The sequence below is a fragment of the Periplaneta americana genome, chromosome 17, assembly GCF_040183065.1.
Source record: "Periplaneta americana isolate PAMFEO1 chromosome 17, P.americana_PAMFEO1_priV1, whole genome shotgun sequence".
Lineage (NCBI taxonomy): Eukaryota > Metazoa > Arthropoda > Insecta > Blattodea > Blattidae > Periplaneta > Periplaneta americana.
In genome coordinates, this window is record NC_091133.1 from 57,587,878 (window position 1) to 57,592,690 (window position 4,813).

The 4,813-nt window shown below is 37.8% G+C and overlaps 3 non-coding genes across 3 annotated transcripts; all 3 read right to left on the bottom strand.

Moving 5' to 3' along the window:
* Nucleotides 1-503: 503 nt before the first annotated feature.
* Nucleotides 504-575, bottom strand: TRNAD-GUC (transfer RNA aspartic acid (anticodon GUC)). Its single transcript has one exon. It is a non-coding gene; the product is annotated as a tRNA-Asp (tRNA).
* Nucleotides 576-788: 213 nt separating this feature from the next.
* TRNAD-GUC (transfer RNA aspartic acid (anticodon GUC)) lies at nucleotides 789-860 on the bottom strand. Its single transcript has one exon. It is a non-coding gene; the product is annotated as a tRNA-Asp (tRNA).
* Nucleotides 861-1,072: 212 nt separating this feature from the next.
* TRNAD-GUC (transfer RNA aspartic acid (anticodon GUC)) lies at nucleotides 1,073-1,144 on the bottom strand. Its single transcript has one exon. It is a non-coding gene; the product is annotated as a tRNA-Asp (tRNA).
* Between the last annotated feature and the right edge of the window lie 3,669 nt (nucleotides 1,145-4,813).

Sequence of the window (4,813 nt, forward strand, 5' to 3'; positions counted from 1 at the left end):
TTTACACAAATATCCAGACAAATAAAAGCAATGAAATAATATAATTTGAACATACAAATGAACAACTGCAGAGTCAACAAAGCATGTTGTAGTTGTCTTCTTGGTCACTGCGGTGCTACAATGTAAAATGGCGACTCAACAATAAAAAGCTCATTACTGTTTGTTGTTTGCCGAGACCGAATCAGTGACTCACTTTAGCGTCGTTTCCGAACGACATTTGGTATCGACAAGAAGTCAATCCGACGTTGGTATAACATTATAAACAAAGGTTTATCTGCAAAGGCAAAAGTTCTGGACTGCCGTCTTCTGCTGATCTGGATATGGACCAAATTAGGGAATCATTTTTCCGAAGTCCTCACAAGTAAACTACAGGAGCCAGTAGAGAACTCGGGATAGTAAGAACAAAGATGTGGAGGTTTCTCCTTAATTTACAAATTAAGTTGTTGCAACCACTATTTGAAGAAGACAATATGAAGAGACGAATAATTTCGAGGGAAAAATTGTTCCGGGGCCGGGTATCGAACCCGGGACCTTTGGTTTGACGTACCAACGCTCTACCACTGAGCTACTCGGGAACTCTAACCGACACCGATCCAATCCTTCCCTCTATATCCACAGACCTCAAAGTGGGCTGACAACCGTCAAGCAACCAACTTCGAGTGCACACTAACTCCGTGTGACTTAAATTGTGGTTTTCTGTTAACGAACAGTGACGTGTATTATGCAAATCAAGATTTCAGGTATAACTCCCTGTAAAGTTGATTTGAATAATTTCGAGGGAAAAATTGTTCCGGAGCCGGGTATCGAACCCGGGACCTTTGGTTTGACGTACCAACGCTCTACCACTGAGCTACTCGGGAACTCTAACCGACACCGATCCAATCCTTCCCTCTATATCCACAGACCTCAAATTGGCTGACAACCGTCAAGCAACCAACTTCGAGTGCACACTAACTCCGTGTGACTTAAATTGTGGTTTTCTGTTAACGAACAGTGACGTGTATTATGCAAATCAAGATTTCAGGTATAAATCCCTGTAAAGTTGATTTGAATAATTTCGAGGGAAAAATTGTTCCGGAGCCGGGTATCGAACCCGGGACCTTTGGTTTGACGTACCAACGCTCTACCACTGAGCTACTCGGGAACTCTAACCGACACCGATCCAATCCTTCCCTCTATATCCACAGACCTCAAAGTGGGCTGACAACCGTCAAGCAACCAACTTCGAGTGCACACTAACGTCAAACCAAAGGTCCCGGGTTCGATACCCGGCTCCGGAACAATTTTTCCCTCGAAATTATTCAAATCAACTTTACAGGGAGTTATACCTGAAATCTTGATTTGCGCAATATGAAGAGACCTCTGAAAACTTTATCAACATTTCGGTAAGAGAAGAAATCTTAGAATCGTTCTTTGTGTTTAGCGCCGAGGTAACAACTATTCACTGTTGTAGAAAAGTAAACAAACAAAATTTGAGGATCTGGAGAAGCGAGAATCCATATCCTAATGTGGAATTTGTGTGTGATTCACCAAAAGTGAAAGTGTTTTGCAGTCTTTCAAAGGACAATATTTATAACCATTTTTCTTTTTGGAGAGAAACATTATTGGCATTGTTTACCTGGACAGTGGACATGTTGAAGGACCGGTTGTGACCTCAGTTGAAGGAGAACTTTCTTAATTTTTCAGTAGGGTGGGGTACCGGTACCGTCACATTTTGATTTAGAAGTGAGCGACTTCATTAATGATTAGTAAGACTCTGATAAAGTAGCTGTATCAGGATAGACTGTATAGCTGTATAGAATAGAGCCTTGACTTGCTTCAGTCTAAGTAAACACTACCCCCTTCCACTAACTAAAATTCTACCTGCTGGGAAGAGCGCTCCCCACCCCTAGTTAAAACATCAGTTAATGGACAGTACAGTCGATAGGAACTGAATATACGTCGTCAGTACTGTCGGCTGGGGGACACGCAACAACTATTAATGTTTTTAAACAAAACGCAAGGACCAAGGATGCCTATCCTGATAGAGCTACTTCATCCCAACCTTAATGATTAGCTACTGGGAAACTGAATAGGACGAAATGGCCAGACTCCTTGGCCGCCAGGCTCAACAAACCTGACATCCCATCGTTTCCTCTTTTGGAAGTTAGTCAAGGATTATATCGTCGTTGTTCCTGCAATAACTCCTATGTGACATATTTATCGATTATCAGATTTTTGCTCTATTAAATAACTTAAATAGTGATACAGCAAATAATAAAATCTCTTATATGTAATTATATTTCTTTGTTTCGAAAATATAAGAATTCACAGTCTCCTATGTACGGTTGCCATAGGATAAATAAATGTGTTTTTTCTTCCTACTGAAAAATTTTACATTTTGCACATAGAAGTTATTGCAGGAACAACGACGATATGTACATTCCACCAATGCCACAATCTCTGGCAGAGCTACAAAATCAAATCTTCCAAAGATGGCTGCCCGAGTCGAAGTACCGATATTAATATTGTACATGGGAGAAATTTAAGTATCGCTTACATGTTTACACAGTAATTCAGGAAGCACATAGAACATTTATGTGGTGAAATATAAAATGATTCTGCACATATAGTGTTATTTCACAGCTATAACAAACATACCACATATAATTAAATAAAATTTGTAATAATCCCATTTATCCCACGTTATTTGGGCTGCGGTTCATAGAGATAATCAAATCCATCCAGCAACTACATAAGCCTACGACTACGCCTAAGAGAAAATAATAAATCTATTTGCTCGTATATTAAAAACATTTTTTGGCATGTTCACAAATTTTTGGACGGGCATAAGAAGAGAAGGGAAACAGAAAGACGTCAAATTCAGTGTACAAAGTATTGTACAGAATAGGATATTGCTAATGATTTATTTAAAGCTACGGTATAAAGAATACAATAAAAATTTAGAACTCCCTGCAAGTACAGTTCCGCGAGAGAAAGAAAAAACAATATTGATAACACGGATGAATAGTGAATGATAGGATGCGAAACTGCGATCAGCTCCATCTATTTTGGAAAGGAAGAAATAAACAAGTCATCTGTAACCCGGTGTTGTAGGTGGTGAATGTTAGAACTGCATCATGGCAATATCCCGTTATCCTTATCATGAAATATGCAAGATGGTTAGAAGAAATGTGCAGAAAAATCTAGGAAAAGTGGTAGACTATATGTGTTTGTGAAATATATGTTAAAAAATAATTATGTTTTGTGAACCTTAGATGAATTATTAAAACAGGCCTACTGTTGTTAAATGTAATATAATGTAAAGTAGGAAGTAATGAAAGGTAATTTAATTGTCTAGCCATTTTTATTGTCCATTTTAAATGTATTTAAATAAATTGTGTTACAAGGTAGTATAAACTATAACACGTGTTTTCTCAGTTAGGCTGCATATCAGAATCCTCACATTCTACCAACTTCATATTGGGTCCAATACACATTTTCAGTGGAAGGGGGACGAATAAAAATGTAAATTATTTACTTTAAATTAAATTACAAGGTTTCAAAAGTAGGAAGGGGAAAATTTCTTATGCACATAATTATAATTTTGCCACTTGGTGTGCTGCTAGACATATCAAGTAGTTTGTTATTCTTACACAAAACAAGTGGCAGCTAGATCAATTTATATACTATCATCTCTGAAATTTGAAAAGGGAAAGTCAATGAGTTTCGCGTCCTATTAATAATACATCCATGCTGATAAGTTTGATCGTGACGTTTTGTGAAGATCTGTATTAGTCATACAGCGAGTGATTTGCTCTAAATTATAGTGATAGCCTTATATCATGCAAAGATGTGAGATACGAGCTGTGTAAAATAATAGTGAATATCGATTTTTAATGCATGAAAAACTTCAATCGTACTCAATTATTGGAAAAAGTAATAATCATCTTCTACTAGGATTCTAAAACGATTTGGAACATGACAAGACAATGACAACGGTTGTGACATCAGTGAGATAACCTTGGTTAAGGGATTTACTTACGATATGTTCTAGTCAGCTGAAGTTCTGAAATATATAGCAAATACTGTATAATATTTCCTTCGCTAGGTATTTCCATCTATTATATTAATGTTCGTTTCATAATACAATTTTACATCGTAAATGTACAGTAGTGGCGAAAAAAAACCGGACCGACCCTTGTTCACTCCAGAGCACGATAGATTGGTAACTGAGACTTTCGTGGTTCGAATCCTGCCTGGGAAGGAAACTTTTTTTTGTTCCTTATTCAAGTTTATTCCCAATACTTTTCTAATGTAGCGATATTTTACTCTTTAATTAACTTATTATTCCCAGAACATGAATATTACCAGAAATCGAAAAGTATTGGGAATAAATTTGAATAAGGAACAAAAAAAGTTTCCTTCCCAGGCAGGATTCGAACCACGAAAGTCTCAGTTACCAATCTATCGTGCTCTGGAGTGAACAAGGCTCTGAAATCAGCTACAAGGGTCGGTCCGGTTTTTTTCGCCACTACTGTACTAAGTACGAGTCTAACAACATTTGAAATAGATCGAACTAGTGTCAACCTATACAAATCTAACTTTCAAGTATAGCTCCCTATGAAGGTGACTTGAATAATTTCGAAGGAAAAATTGCTCCAGGGCAATCGAACACGGGACCTTTGGCTAAGCGCGCCAGCGCTCTACCGACTGAGCTACCCAGGTAAAGTTCCTAGGTAGCTCAGTCTGAAGGGCGTTGGCGCGCTCAGTCAAAAGTCCCGGGTTCGGAACAATTTTTCCCTCGAAATTATTAGTGTCAACCTAATTTAAA